General features: G+C 40.9%; 1 long non-coding RNA gene across 3 annotated transcripts in view; it reads right to left on the bottom strand.

Annotated features, from left to right (window-relative positions):
• The window catches only part of LOC104858097, a 30,762-nt gene extending 21,138 nt beyond the window's left edge, over window positions 1–9,624 (bottom strand). For all 3 annotated transcript variants that reach the window (XR_779044.1, XR_002025159.1, XR_779045.1), the window contains exons 1-2: window positions 9,347–9,624; window positions 7,316–7,492 (exon numbers count right to left, since the gene is read on the bottom strand). This is a non-coding gene — a long non-coding RNA (uncharacterized LOC104858097). The remainder of the gene's footprint in view (window positions 1–7,315; window positions 7,493–9,346) is intronic.
• Window positions 9,625–17,036: the final 7,412 nt, after the last annotated feature.

Consider the following 17,036-nt stretch of genomic DNA (forward strand, 5'->3'; position numbering starts at 1 on the left):
CAGATAAATAATAATAAATGAGGTTGAAGTAATAATTAAAAAGCCTCCCAAAAAGGAAAGCCAGGGCCCAGATAGATTCTTTAAAGAAGAACTAATAATAATCCTCCTCAATCTATTCCATGAAGTAAAAAGGCAAGAAACGCTTCCAAACTTGTTCTATAAGACCAACTTGATGCCAAAACCAGACAAGGACACAACACAAAAAGTAAACTGTAGACCAATATCCTTCATGAACACAAATTCAAAAATCTTTAATAAAATACTTATGAGCCAAATTCAACAACATACACCAAGATCAAATTGGTTTCACTCTAAGTATGGAAGGATGGCTCAGCATATGCAAATAAATGTAGTGGACCACATAATTAGAATCCAGGGTAAAAATCATATGCTCTTTTCAATTGATGCAGAAAAAGCCTTGGACAAAATTCAACATCCCTTCCTGATAAAGGAAAAAACATGATATCGAGGAATCATTTCTCAAAATAGTAAAGGCCATATATGATACCATCATTCTGAATGAGGGAAAACTGAAACCATTTCCCCTCAAACAAAGCAAGGGTGTCCAAGCTCATCACTCTTATCCAATATAGTGCTTGAAATTTTAGAGCGATTAGGCAAAGGAAAAAATAAAAGATACCAATAGGAAAGAAAGAAGTCAAATTATCTTTGTTTGTGGATGATAAGATTTTATGTTTAAGATGCACTGCAGACTCCACCAAAAGGCTTTTAGAGCTCATAAATGAATTCAGCAAAGTAGCAGGATATAAAATCAACATTAAAAAATCAATAGCTATACTATACACAAATAATGGACTAGATAAGAAAGAAATCAGAAGAACCATTGCATTCTCAATAACTTCAAATAAAATAAATTACTTGGGGGATTGATGTAACCAAGGAGTTAAAAGACCTCTACAGTGAAAATTTCAGAACACTAAAGAAATTGAAGAAGACTCTAGAAGACAGAAAAAAAAAAAACTCATGTTCATGCACTGGCAGAATTAATATTGTCAAAATAGCCATATTTACAAAAGCAAATGCAGATTCAATATAACCCCCATTAAAGTACCAATGACATTCTTCACAGAAAAAAATAATCTTAAAATTCATATGAAAATGCAAAATACCCAGAATAGTCAAAGCAATCCTAAGCAAAAATGACAAGGCTGGAGGCAACACAATACTCAATTTCAAATTATACTACAAATCTGTGGTAATAAAACCTGCATGATACTGGCACATACAACAAAATGTAAGCCAAAATAAAAGAAGAGAAGATACAGGGAAAAAACATATGAAAGGACAGCCGCCTGATTCCTGGACAAAGGAGCAGAAATATATGTTGAAGGAAAGACTGCCTCTTTAACAAATGGTGCTGGGAAAAGATGGATATCAATTTGTAAAAATTTGAAACAAGATCCCTATTTCTCTTCCTGTTCAAAATAGATCAGAGACTAGGTATATGACCTGAAACATTGAATCTGCTAAAAGAAAACATAGAGGAAACACTTGAAGAATTTAACACAGCCAAAGACTCCCTGAATAGAACTCCAATAACCCAAGATATAATAGTTACAACCAATAAATAGAATGACATCAAATTAAAAAGTTTCTGAACAGCAAAGGAAACCATTAACAGGGTGAAGAGACAGAATGGGAGAAAAATCTTTACCAGCTACTCTTTAAACAAAGGAATAATACTTAGAGGATATAAAGAATTTTAAAAGCTTAACACTAAAAAAATCAAATATCCCAATCAATAAAAGAGCAAATAAATTGAAAAGATACTTCTCAAAAGAAGTACAGGGCTGGGGATTTAGCTCAGTGGTTCTACCACCTGCCTAGCAAGTGCAAGGTCCGGAGATCGATCCCCAGTACAAAAAAAAAGCACAAATGGTCAATAAGTATATGAAAAAAGTGCTTAACATCTTTAGCCATTAGGAAAATGCAAATCAAAACTACACTAAGAGTTCATCTCACCCTAACTAGAATGGCTGTCATCAAGAACACAAAAAACAAAAAAATCTTGTCAAAGATATGGAAGAAAAGGAACACTTCTACACTGCTGATGAGAGTGTAAATCAGTAGAGCCACTATGGAAATCAGTATGAACATTCCTCCAAAAACTAAATATAAAGCTACCATTTAATCCAGCTATGCTACTTCTTGATATATACTCAAAGCAATTAAAGTCAGCACACTGTAGGATCACCTTCACATCTGTTTAATGTAGCATAAAAATCACAATAGCCAAGGTATGGGACTAACCTAGGTATCCACCAGCAGATGGATCAAGATCATTACACACACACACATACACACACACACACACACACGCATATATATTCTGTCACTTGCAGGGAAATGGATGGATCTGGAGACCATCTTGTTGAGGCAAATAAACTAGACTTATAAAAACAAATTATCACATGTTCTTTCCAATATGTGGAATCTAATAAAGTTAAATAGGAAATTGTCATTAGACAAGAGGAAAGGAAAAAGAGTGAGGAAGTGAGAATTTAAGGACAGGTAATAAGAAGGATAGATATGAGCAAAATATAGTACATGAATTGAATGCTTCCAAAAATGTGAAACTGAGGAGATGGTTGGGCAAAAGAGATAATGGAAAGGCTATGAAAATGACCAAAATATGTTATGTGCAAATAGGAATCTGCCAAAATGAATCCCATTGACTTGTATAAGCAATTTTTTAAAAGGAGTGAGAAGAAAAGAAAACACAACTGAACTTCATACTCATGATGGAAGAAACATAATCCTTTACTTGTCTTCTAAATTTGTGGTAAGCAAAATTTTAGTTTCAGCTTTTCCAATCACATGGGCTCTTTTATAATTACTCAACACTGATCTCACAGCACCAACACAAGCATGGGCAACATGCAATGAGTGCATGTAGCTATATTTCAATAAAACTTTATTTACAGAAACAGAGTAAGCTGGGCTTGCCAGAGGGCCACAGTTTGCTGAACTCCATCCTGAATGATTCTCATGTCTACTAGCTATAAAATTATTGTATATTACTTGTTCCTTGAAATTACTTATCATAGTGCTAAGTCTATAAGAATGTTTTGTAGACAGGCTAGGTGCCTTCCATTTTATAAAAGTTCTAGGATAAAGTTGTATATTACTTGTTCCTTGAAATTACTTATCATAGTGCTAAAAGTCTATAAGAATGTTTTGTAGACAGGCTAGGTGCCTTCCATTTTATAAAAGTTCTAGGATAAGCACATATAAAAGGAAATAATATTTCTCCCCCCCAAAATAAGAAAGACCTATGGCTCAATACAAAGACACCAAATATTGTGCATCTTCTCAGGGATTAAGAGCTGGGAGACACAAAGCTGGTAGGATACTACTAAGGAGAAAGTTTGTTAAGGATAAATTATAGAAAAGTCAATGCAAGTGACAAGATTTTTGTGATAGTCAGCTTTCCTTCACTGTGATGGAATACCTGAGAACAACAATGTAAAGGAAGAAAGGCTTATTTTGGTCACAATTTCAGAGTTTTTCAATACATGTTTGTGTAGCTCCTCTGCTTTAGTTCTGTCAAAGCAGAAGGATGTGGCAGAGGAAAGCTATCCACTTGTGGCAGCCAGAAGCAATCAGAGATAGTAAGAGAAAGAGGAAGGAGTAAGGGACACGATATACCATTCAGAGGCATGCACCAGTAACCTGACTACTCCAAATGGCCATTCCTCCTAATAGTTCATTTATCCATGAATTCACCTGTGGAGTAATGTGCTTATGATCCAATAACTTCTATGGGCTCTACCTCTGCACACTGCTGCACTGGAGATCAAGCTCTCAATACATGAGTATTTGGAGGGCACTTCACATATAAACTATAACATTCCATCCCTGGCCCTTAAAGCCCCATGTCCACTCTGTTATGCAAGATCCATTTAGTCTATCTCCAAAAGTTGCTGAAGGCTTAAAAATTCCAGCATTACTCAAAAGTCCAAACCCAATGTCCCCTCTGAGACTCAAGGCAAACTGTTAGCTTTAAGCCCCCGTAAAAAATCAAAAAGAAGCTACGCAAGATGGAATAGCATAGAGTAAGCATTTCCTTTCAAAAAGGAAGGAGCACTGTAATACAAATAGGACCAAGGCAAGACTCAATCCCACTAGAACAAATGTCAATTCCCATAGCTCAATGTCTGACATCCACGGCACCAAGATATAAGCTCCATGGTGCTTGAGAGGCCTTGGGAGCTGCATCTCATTTGCCCACTCTCTTGGGCTGGCTCTACTCGTTACCTCTGGCTTTCCTTGGCAGATATTCCACATTCCTGGCGTCTTCTCTAACTTCCTGAGTCTCCATTAGAACTTTGGCTTTGTTCTCACAGCTTCTGAACCACACGGTCAGGTGGAGTCACTGCAATGATTCCACTTCTCATACCAACCCTCCAGGTTAGTCAATTTTTTTGTCATTATGGCAAGATAACTGCATAGATCAACTTAAAAAAGGAAAGGTTTGTTTTTTTCTCACAGACTTGGAAATTTCAGCCCATGATCAGCCCCAGTTCCATTTATTTTAGCCCTGTTTCAATGCATAAATGTCATGATACAGCATGTGGCAGAGGCAAACTTCTCACCTCATGGCATCCAGGAAACAGAGAGAATAAGAGAGACAAGAAGGGGCCCAGTGTTCTGAATTTTCTTACCTTGACTACCACCCTACAGCTTTTTTTAAAAATCAAAGCTGTGTGAATCAATAATTTCTTTTTTTAGTTAAGCTAGGGCTCAGTAAACTCAGATCTGGGGATCACGCCTAGCCCATCATGTTTTATATCACCTGTGAGCTAAGAATGACTTTTATAGACAAACATTTGTAACCAATTTGATGATAGAGAAAATGAAATTTGAATCCCAATTAAGTAAAATGTTTTCCTCCTCAAAATAAGATTTCTGTATTATTAGTAGATCTATGTTACAAAAATGTAAGTCCAATCACTAGACTTTGAATTTCATCAATGAAACATTTGTGAAATTTTATCTTCTTTTTGGTCACACAAGTGCTCACCTAATAATCTTTACGTCACCCCTTGGCCTGTGAGTTCCCTTTCATAAAACCAATTTCTCAACCCTATGTTAAGTTAGTATATGTCAGTTTTCTGCATGATATGAATTTTCAAAAATCACATCAAGCAGTACTATTATTTTAAGGGAAGTAATGAACGTGACAATTTCTATGTTTCTTTCATAAAAAATCTAGCCATAACCACTAAATTAACTTCCTGAAAGGTCTCCAGCCATCAGCCCCAGCTCCCTCAAACTTAAATATGGTCCTCTTAGCTGTTGTTTCTGTCCTTTGAGCCTTTGTTTGTTTGTTTTTGGCCTTTGATGCTGTGATTCTCTGTCTCCTATACTCCTATCAGAAATCAGAACAGATATAGACCATAGGATGGTGTATGCACTGTAAAATAATCACTATGTGATTATAGGGACCTCACTACTTTTCTATGTTCCAGCACATCCATTAACAGTGAGTCCTTCATAATAGATTTTTATTGAAATTTAACAGAATTAACTAATTATTTATTCTCAAAAGGTAGCACTTTCCCTGGAGGAAAAAATAAAAGTCAGAAGATCTGGCTGTGTTTCTGTATGGATGGCATGGACTATCATTCTAATAAAAGAACTACCACTATCCAGTTTTATTTTTCCTAACTGGGTACAGCAGACAGGACTTCCAGCGTCTTACATGGTTACTAGCTCATGACTGGTCATTGAGAGCATGCTGGACACAGTGATTGGCTCAAAGATGGACACATTACCTAATCAAAGCCAATCAGATCAAAATTTAGGAATGATGCTTGAGTTTAAAGATGGGCACATGACCATGTTTCAGCTAATCAGATCTTATCACAGAGCATGAAGGTATATGTAGAGGGATCACAGAATCTTTTGGAGAGCGGGGGAGGGGAACTCCTAAGAAAGAAGTCAATACATAGGAAAGTTGAGCAGAGAGACAGAAGATAGAGAACAAGGGCTGGTAATGTAATTTTAAAAAGTAGATTCAGTGGTGCCTGAAGTTAGAGCTATTACCCTGGGCTATTCAATTACATGAAGAAACTCTTTTTTTCTGCTTGAGCCAGTTTAAGCTGGGGTTTCTATCACTCACAATGGAAATAGACAATCACTATATAACGTGGCTGTCTGAGGTAGTGTTCTAAAAACACAGTCCCTGAGACAAAGATCCAAATGTGAGTCATTTGAGAAGTGCTCCCAGGAAGTACCTGTTTGGGCCAAGGAATAGAGACAGGAAAGGAAGGCAGCTAGAATACAGTGTTATTCTAGAATTGGCTAACCCTGGACAAGCAGAGCTCAGTCCTGCCAGAGAACTGACAGAGACAAGGGAGGACACACACTTCAGAGCAATCCTACTTCATTGCTCCAGGAACAAGAAAAATGGGCTTTCTATCCTCCATGTGGCCATCACTGGCTCTGAGGCTGTTGTCAGGGGTGTTAATGCCTTCATACCTGCAGCCTGGCCCTAGCATGAGAAGGCTCTCAGGAGAAGACTTCACAGGCCTGGGGGCATGTGGGAGAACCCAGAGGCACGTGCTGGGATGTGCTGGGATGCTGACGAGGAAATGCATGCTCACTGGGTCTGCTGTAGTGACCACCAGCATCTGGCTATTCCTGAGCTCATTAGCTTCACTTAGGAAATTGGGTGACAATCATATCTGTGATTTCTATTTTATAGAGTCATTGCAAGAATCAACTGTGATTGCATGTTGGAAAGGACTTCCTTAACAGGCAGCAGGAGGTTAAATCTACAATCATGCAATACTATTATTGTGGTGTTGTTTCCTCTTCCTTACTTATTGCAAAGAAGCAAGAATCAGCTTAGGTGGAAAGCACAGACCACCTAACTTGTGCACACATTGTCTCTTATGTATTAAAATGCCCCAACAAAGTGGCTTAGGGGGTCACAGGAACCCTCAGCTTCCAGCCGTAACCATGTCGTCATCTCTTTCTCTGTCCTGTCTGCCATCTGCTGCCCCTCCTGGAATAGTGCTATGATTGCCTTCTAGAAGTCACCCTCTTCTACATCATCCTGATGAGTGAGGTGGGCCGACCCCCTGCTCTGACTCCAGAGGTAGAAGAATTGAGTCCATTTGACAGAGCAGCAAGAGATAGAGGCTGCTGGGGACTTGAGAGCAAAGTCACCACAAGCCCTTGATGGCACTCACTTCTCCTTCTCTGTCTCTCTTTCCGTTCTCACATCAGGTAAAGAAGTATCACTGGACTGGGGACAGAAGACCTGACACTACACCAAAAAACTGACCTTGAGTCTCCGGGCCTTAGCTTCCTTTGGCCTTACTCCTCTCAGAGATGGGAGCTCAGTGGGCCGAGCTAGAGCCAGTCCTGCCTGTCACCCAATGTTTGTGGTCAGTCCTTGGCAACTTCTTCATGAGCTCCATCATCTGTACTCCTACAGGGAGTGAGAGGTGGGCAAGCCAGGCTGTAGAGAGAAGACAAGGACATCAAGTAGCTAAAGAGCTGATGTCTGTCTGTGTCCAGCAAGAAGTATGGAAAGTAAGAACGGGTAATGTTCTGGGGGAGACAGCTGCAAACACCTCAACAATAAGACAGGTGGATGTCACGTGTCCTAATAGAGCGTTTCACTTCCGGGCTTCTCTTCCTCCAACTCCAAAACTCCAGTTCACTCACAGAGAGAGGAGAGGAGGAGCGACAGGGAGGGGAGGGGAAGAGAAGTACAAACTGAGGAACCTTCCACAAAACACCTGACTGGTACTCTTCGAATACTAGTCCGAAAAACAAGGGAAGACAGAAACTGTCACAGACCAGAGAAGTCTAGACGGACGAGACAACTCAAATGCAAAGTGGAATCCTGCCTGGACTATCTTGAGACCCAAATGGAATGTCAGAGAAAAGTTAGTGAAACCTTAAGTTCCTTTAATGGCAATGTGGAAATGTTGTATTCTTTACAAATGTGTCATAGCCGTGTGGGGTGAAAAACATTACAGGAGCTTGGTAAGGGCTATAAGAATTCTGTACCATCTTTGCAACTTTTCTGTTAAGTTGGAAGTCATTTTATAAATGACATTTTATTTTTAAAAAGAAAAAAAGAATCCCCTTCCATCTTGCTATTTCCTCCATAAAGCAGTCTGAGGGGGCAGGCCCAGAGAGGAAGCAGAAACAGCCTGGAGACAGAAGTGAGTATCTTAGCCAGCAGTAACGCACTGAATTATGCCCTCCCCCAAATTCTCACGTTGAAACCTTCACCCTAACGTGACGACATTTGATGATAAGCTGTTAAGGAGGCAATTCAGATAAACATGGTCACCAGGGCGCAGTCTAAGCTAGTGGAACTGGTGTTCTTCCGAGTCAAGGAAGAAACCACAGCCTCTCTGCAGACACACTGGAAAGGTCATGGCCCATCACAGAGAGCAGATGTCATCTGCAAGCCAGGACCAGGTGCTTCAGCAGAAACCGACTTGGAGGGGCCCCTAGATCTTGGCTTCTAGCCTCCAGAGCTAGAGTTCTTGCAAGTTTCCCAGGCAAGTAGACCAGGAGACAAGCCGTGCTCGATGGAGAGGAGAGGGGAGGGGAGGAGAGAAGGAGAGAGTGGGAAAAGAAGTTGAGCTGTGGCGCCATCACTGTCACCCGGGGCGTGTGAAGCCGGGGCCGTCTTGGGTGCAGTTTTGGGTGCAGTCCGGACTAGGGTGAGAGGATGGGCATCTATAGTCTACACCGGCCGGAGACGGGGTGCAGAGACGGGGTGCAGACGGCGCGGGAAGTAGGTAAAGCGTCTCTCTGCAGCTGCAGCAACCCCTGAGGTGCGATGCGATGACACCGGGAGAGCAGCCCCAGCGAGTGCCTCCTGCTCCCTACAGCGACCGCAACCCAGGGCCTACCCTCCTGGCAGGGCGGGAAGAAGCAAGACAAGTGAATCCCAGCCTCAAGTCTTGCTACTCCAATTTCATATCCCTCCTGCCATAGCTCGGCTGCCCCTAACTGAGGGAAATGTTTAAAATGAACGAAAAATTGGAGTTTTAAACCAGAGAGTATTTTAACAACTCGTAGGTAATATACGGTTGTGTGAGCCACCCCAGATATCCTGATGGGATCCACCCTCCAAAGGGAAAGAATTCACTTGAGCAGGAGCTCTTCACTCATGGGAAAAATAGAACCCCCTCACTCAGCAGGCCCGCTGTGTGCGGCTCATGCGCTGTGATCTTACAGCAAAAGCTCACTTGTCCCTTAGAATGCATTGCATTTGGGGAAAATTTCACAGTCCTCATTCTACAAAGCTCCATATGACCCGGTGCCCTCACCAGCTTTTCTCTCTCACCGTCAAATTTCTTTGCACGTCAGAGCCTTTGCGTTTTGTCAATCCCTTTATCTGAGATTCCCTCCTGCTCTCTCTCCACAATTCCTGTTCATCTTTAGGGTCTCAGGTTGAAAAACGCTTACTTGGGGAGGCCTCCCCCAAGCTACAGGCGCTCGGAGCAGCTGGGAACAGAGATGTGCTTGACTGTCAGGGTGAAGGGAAGCAGGCTCTGGAGGAAGTTCCCCTCCCAGCCACGACACTGGGCAAGCCCAAGTGCGCAGGCACTTTTCAGAACTCTGGTTTGCATCATCTGCTAACGCCTCATTGGCCAAAAGCAAGTCACATGGTCAACCCATGACCAATCAAAGGGCAAGTACATTCAGTTGCGTGAGAGAAGTGGAAATGTCAGGTGACCAAACAATGGAAGACCCAGCGAGAAGTGAAAAAGCAAAGCATTAAGGCTAATCATTCAACAAACCTCATCCGGCCCATTTAAACTCTCTACAACCGGCCATACCTGATGTTTTTTGCATTGCTTTATTTGCACAACCAAGCACAGTCTATGTGCGCGGTAAGTGTCTCTTAAAGTTGTGCTAAACAACATTTTAAATTCCAAAGAATACGGTGCAGATGAACTTTTGTAACCCTATCCATTTCAGAGACAGGAACGGCTTATAATGTGAGGCTGCATGAAATATATTCCCCCAGAAAGGTAACGGCACATGTGCTAGGCTCTAAATCAGCCATCAATGAGCTACTATCACCGTATCTTCAAAGGATTACACAAACGATGGCTTTGAAGAATGCCTTCGCCTTGCCAGAATTATGATTTGTTATTCATCTTGTGGATTTTTAAACAGAACCTTGTACTTAGTATTCAAATTAATGACTCCAATGTATTTGCCTGGGTTTTTTTTTTAAAGAATCATTTTGCACAATACATGTAATAGTTACATTTCTATGATAAACTTACTTGGTAAAAGCTTTCTCAATTTTATCATTTAGACAAGTAGATATCAGTAAATCACACTTGAAAGCCAGAGTAGTGGAGGGGGAGAGAAGCTTGCAAACCAGGATGGGAGGCAAGCCTTCAGCTCCATAAGGACGGCAGAAGGATAAACGAAGGAGGAAAAGGCTAAACCTACATAAAAGACCAGGAAAATGTTTCAGAATAATCCCCCCACCACCGGCAACCTGTTATCTTGCACTTTCCTGATTAGATTCACTAAAAACCCTTCTAACCTAAGAACAGTTTGATGAAAGCTCAAGAAACTTGAAAATAGGTTTAAATTCTGGATTTATCCTTTCCTAACTCTGCAAAACCACCCCTCAAAATAAAATGACTTAAATTTCTATGCCTGGATTTCACTGTCTGCAAAATGGGACAGAAGATCAGGGGTGGTGGATACAAAACAAGTTCTTTCTCACAAAGATGCTATTGAGATTTAAAAATCAGATACATCATTTATGCCCAAATGCCTGACCGTAAACCCAGGCTGGTCTCTGAAAATTATTTCATGAACTTACTCCAGGATAAGAAAAACACAATGGCATGGGCTGGTTATGCCTCCCCCCAAACAGGTCAAAGTTCAAGCCAGTGATATCCGTGAATGTGACCTCGGGAATGTAATCGAGTATGATGAAGTCATTCAGGTGGCCCCAGTTCAGTACCACGGTGTCCTCACAGACAAAGGGGAGGGCCACCAGAAGAGCAAGTGAATGCGCCACGACGGCGGAGGCCGCCATTGGGATGGTGCAGCTGCAGGCCGGGAACAGCAAGGACAGCAGCCACCGCCAGACCCTGGGAAGAGGCCAAGAGAGATTGGTTCAGAGTTCAGAGTTTCAGAGGGCTTGGGGTCCAGACGGCACTTGGTTGCCTCCGCTTGATTTTGGACTTCCGATCTTCAGAACTTTGACACAATGGATTTCCGTTGTGAAGCACCCAGTTGGGGATACGTTTTGCAATAATCTACGAAATTAATGCAGATAGTAACACCAAAATCTTAAATACAATTCTATGTTAAGTGAATATTTCATCGTTAAGTTTTTATCCAAGGGTAGAATTGGCTTGGAAAGGCTATTTTTTGTTTTTATTTAAATGTTCCACTTCTTAGTTTTCTCTCCTTTGCCCTCTTGTTGAGACACACGTGTGCCCCTTCTTGTGGTCTCATACACAGACACAGATAATCACTTGCACACATCCATGTGCATCATATAACACGAGACCACTTTCTCTTTCTTGGGTGATGGAGTCTTTTTGTCCTGCTCATTTGTGGTTCTTAAAAATGTGCTAAACGACAGTTTAGTTACTTTGAAATCTACTGTTATGGATGTTTAGCTGAGTGCAAAGTAGAGAAAATTAAAAATAATCAATGAATGCAGTGTGCTGCCTGGCCAGTGTCATCAGCACTTAATTTACTTATTCCCTCAAGCAGCTGGTATTAACTTTGCTGTTTCTACTACTAGTTAGCCATTGCACAGTTGCCTTCAGAACCCCTCCCTCTGGAAGCTGAGATGGCTTAGTCATAGGAGGATCTTTACCACATTTCATTTAAGAGAGCAAAAGGGTTAAGTCTTATTTGATCCTGTTTTCACAAACAGGTCTCAAATTTTGCAAATGTTTCTCTCTCTCTCCCTTAAACTCAGCTGCGAATGGTGCAAAGGGGAACTGCAGTGGACACTGGAGATGCTTCTGCTATCTTCTTAGGCAGACTATGTCCAGGGAGCATGGGGCACACTCTAACCACAGACAACTGAGACCCCTTGCAGGAGGGTTTTGCAGCCTGCCTGAGACATTGGGCCCATCACATGAGGTGGCTGGTTACGCTGGAGACTTCGTCTTCTTAAGCAAGCTGTCAACTTATTCATGATGGGATTTAGGAGGTGAATCCTTTGGCTCCTTCAGGCCTTCTTTAGAATAACTCTAGAGGGCCAGGGATTTTGCTCAGTGGTGCCACCACCTGCCTTGCAAGTGCAAGGTCCTGATTTCAATCCCCAGTACCAAAGAATGACTCTAGAGATCTCTGTCTACACTGTTGCCCCATTTGCGCACAGTCCTGCCTTGTTAGACAATTCACCCTATGCTTGCAGTTCTACTCCTTCCTGTCTCATGTTTCCACCTCTCTGACAGTACTTCTGGCATCAGCTCCCACTCTGCTTGCACTCAAATCATTGCCTTGGTATCAACAGTTTTCAAAATATCATCTCAGTTCGACTCTTAAGGACATTTTCAGACTCTAGTAGGGAGTCCGGAACTGAAAAGGAGAAAACTCAGTTCTTTTTCACTAATATGTTCAAGCAACTGCACTTTTGAAGGTGGTTATGACAATTACTGTTGGTAACACCACAGTTCACCCAAGTAGCAGAAGGGTATTTATGTGTCTGCTCCTAGGCCTCTACTTTTCAACTGGAAAACTCAAATCTCATGTGGTAATATTAGCCTTAAAATATCTTTTTCTTAGGTGACATAAAACTACTTTTAAATTTGATTTCTCTCTAGGTTTGGTTGTTTAATAACATTGTTTCAACTATACATCAGCTGTAGTACCGTCTTGGTGACTACCAAGAAAACATTCTGCCCTGCTTGGTCCAATGGGAAGAGTTGTGGCTTGGGTTTACACCCATGGAAGCCCACTGTAAGCATCTGAGCTCTCTGTGAAGTTAGAAATACATCAAAGCACGACAAGTCTTTGCATCCAGTCTTCAAGTCCAGTGAGGACACTGAGACTATCCAGACCTTATGTTTGATCTTAGATTTTATTTCACTCAAAGGCATGATGGGGAAATTGGGTGACTTGAATGAAGTTTGTATATTACATGTTAATATTACATTGACTTTAAATCTTTAGCTATGGTAATTGCAGTTTTGTTATGTAAGAGAATTGAGAATTTTATTTTAATAAATAAAGAGTGAAGCATTCATGGGTGAAGGAATATCATGTCTACAATGAACTCTTAAATTCTGTAAAAAATCAGGTAGATGGATACATAGATGATAGATGATAGGTGACAGATCATAGATAAATCATAGAGATGATGACATAAAAACAGAGACATAAGCTGCATGTCTGTGATATATAGAGATGGAGACATAGTAAAGAATGAGGGAGAAAAAGCCAGTGTAGTAATATTGAGATTTGGGGAATCTGGATACTGTTTACTTAGAAATATTTTGTACTATTTTTGTAACTTTCTTTAAGTCAAAAATTATGTCAAAATAATTGCTTTAACAAACACAGCCTTACCTTTTCAACTAGCAGTGTATGTGTGCGTCGCACAGGGCTGGTCTATATCCTGCATGTGTTTCAAGAAATAAAAGATCTCTCCAAGGGCATAACTTACAACTGTGTAACTCCTGTAACTAAACAAAGAAAACTGCTTATATTTGGTTTGGAAAGAATCTCTCCATCTCATAGCTGAGATTGTACTCCACATTTGGTCTCTTTTCACTTAAAAACAAAGTGTTTGAAGATGGCTCAGCAGCTAGAATTTTATCCCTACACGACTTGAGTGCTTTGATTACCTTTGGCACACTTTATTTGGACGTTTAAGTGAACAACTTATCTTTATCCACATGAGGATGGTAAACATACTGTTATCGTAATTAGCTCTTAATAGTTCCATTATTTGGTTCTAGAGTTTTCCTATTACAATACTTCCATTGTTCCACATGCCTATGGACTTTTAGAAAATGATTGAAGGTATTATTAACTCTTTAGAAGTTTTTGTCTCAGCAAAAATAGTACATCTGTCTTTTAGCCTCAGTTGATTCCCATCACTCAGTCATTTAAATTGTAGTCCTGAACTAGTCATGGAATATGCCCTCTCTATCACACAAAGCACATGAAACCAGAGACATAGAGTGTTTTGAGAAGAGCTTTTCCTTTTCCTTTCCAGCTCCAACAGATTATAATTTCTAAATGGAACAATAATAGTATTTCCTGCCCTACATGATCTTCCAAAACTTATCACACTTCATCAAGATGTGAAGTCATCGTCCCCTGAGTGGGCCTTTTTGTCTGTCTCGGGATAAACTAGGCCATATATCTTCTGAGTGCAGGTCACAAAAGGTAACCTGGCTTCTACCAAGTTTAAAGCATTTGCCTTTAGAATCCAGCCACCATGCTGTAAGGAAGTGCAGGCCACATAAAGAGGCGAGTTGGAGAGGAGTCGAAATCCCCATCCCACAACCACATAACTGCCAGTACCAATTCAGCAGCAATGCGAGGGAGCCATATTGGATGCAGGTCCTGAAACCCTTAGTCAAGCTCCCAACTAACGCCAAGTGTAGTAGCGTCAGGCCTTCCCCAGAGAACTTTATCCAAATCCAAGACTCGTGCACAGAATAAACATTTGCTCTTGTTTTGATCCTTTTCATTACAGAGCAACTTGTTATGCAACAAAGCGTAATGAACATATCATTTCAGGATGTAAGAACCCCAAGCCTTAGGCAGTGCTTGCAGTTGCTATAATTTTCTCTCACGTTCTAAAATTCGGGGAGGGCCTCTATTAATGAATTTCTTACTACCCATCTGAAGCATCAGCAGAAAAGAAGAAAAATATTTCACAGATCCTTCTTGCTCAAATGTGTTTCTCATGTGTTCAGGAATAATGTTCAACCAAGGTGAGATGGGAGAACTACTCTGCACAGCTAAATCCATAACACAAAAGATCCAGCCAAGTTAGCTCTCTTCCATTTGCCTCTCTAGGTCCCTTCCATCTCTCTCCATGAGGTGTAGAGGGCTGAACTGTATGGATCATAATGAAGGATCCCCACTGACTTTGGAAGGACGGATTCCCAAGAGCACAGAGGCAAAGCAGCGATTCAGGGTGTGAAGATCTGTGGAAGATAGAAAAACAGGTAGGAAGGAGTATGCTGCTAAATATCTAGTAACCAGCTCTCTAGGGAGGTGAAATGGATGCATAGATAATTGTAAACTTTACTGATGTAAAGGATGAGTTGCATACGATTTATAAATAATAATAAAATATATAATATTTCTTTATTATAAATTCCATAGACTTAATTGATTCTCACATTGATTTTCTTCTTAGCTCTTGTATTCAAAGTCAACCCATGCATGCTTACAGTTGATAAATGAGTGTGGTTGGGGCGTAATTATTGGTTAATATTTTGGCTTACAGTAAAGAAGTTAAAATTAAAGTGGAAATATTAAAATGTGTGTTGAAATTTAACACATTCACCAAAGGCTGGATCTGATCAGTTTTGGAATACTGGAAAATTATTTCCTGTTTTTTGGTGCTATTCACAACAACTCCAGACAGGACACTTTTTCAAGTTTGATTTTGCATTATTATGAAGTTTCTTTACCATTCTTAAGACTAGACAACCAGCAAAACAATAAATAAAGCCTTGAATTATAACATATAGAGGTTCTGTGTTGTAAATATGCCCACCCTGGCCATTGTAAGCCGCCATTGCATCAGCATCACTGAATGTGACACTAGAAAAAACTCCAGTAGGATGCCAGTATATCGTTTTATCACATCATACAACATCCAAATATCAAACTTCAGAGTGTTAGCAATAGCAAGATATCATGGAGATGACCAGGAAATACTGAATTTTGAGAATTTATTATGTTTAGTACAATTTATTTAACTGTAAGCTCACACATTTTTAATAATAGCTTTTTTTAACAAATAGTTTGCAAAGTTCCTGGAAATTTAACAGCTGATTCTCATCAAATGGTATGAGCCAGATAGATCCAGTTCTCCCGAAAAATGGAGAATGCATGATGTTGATCCAGAATGAGAATGAGCAATGGTTCCCAAACTGGGCTACCCATAGGAACCACTGAAATGGATGGCTTTTAATATCCCAATGCCAAGTCAGGTGGTATGGTGTGTATCTGTGTTGCCAGCACTCTGGGAGTTAAAGGTAGGAATTGGCCTCCTTGAGCTCCTGGGGGTAAGTATGGTCAGCACCTCCCTCTCTCCCAGTGGTCCTCATCCCTGACTATATAAAGAGATAATAATTCCCAAGCCCAACCCATAGGGACTCTGATTTAATTGGCCTAAAGTGGGGCCTAGGCATTTTTTTTTAAGTGTCAGGGATTGAACCCAGGGCCTTTGCACTGACTTACATCTCTAGTCCTTTAGTTTTACTTTTAATTTGAGACAGTGTCCTGCTAAGTCACCGCATTGCCCAGGCACTGGGACCTGTATTGCCTACACCCAACTCCAGTGGGTGGAAGCTGTCCACTCTGTAGAAGTGCCACCCAAATGTACCGAGGAGCTCTCTGAGCCCCATCGGGACTGCTTCCCAATGGTCAGTTCTCTTTTAGTTGATAACTCAAGACACTCATAAGTAACTCAAAGGAAGAAAGCTAACAATACAAAAGTGCTATAGACTGAATGTTTGTGTGTCCTTGAAATCTTAGCCTTCAAACCAGTGTCACTAGGATGTGAGGCTTTGGGTAGGTTTTGATGCCATGAAGATGGGAGCCCTTGCGAATGGTATTCACACTTGTTATAGTTTAGGACTACGATGTCCCCTAGAAGTCTCAGTGTTCAGAGGCAGGCCTTCTGGAAGGTGATTCTATCGTGGAGGTTCTATACTCACCAGTGGATTAAACCACTGCGGGATTGAAGGAAGGTGTGACCTAGAAACATGTATTCTTATTCTCTTACTCTCCTCCCACCTCTCTCCTCCATGAGGTGGCAGCTTTTCTCCTCCAGGCTCTGCCGC

Source organism: Fukomys damarensis, unplaced genomic scaffold (assembly GCF_012274545.1).
Source record: "Fukomys damarensis isolate Sample0158 unplaced genomic scaffold, DMR_v1.0_HiC HiC_scaffold_22, whole genome shotgun sequence".
In the NCBI taxonomy this organism is placed as follows: domain Eukaryota; kingdom Metazoa; phylum Chordata; class Mammalia; order Rodentia; family Bathyergidae; genus Fukomys; species Fukomys damarensis.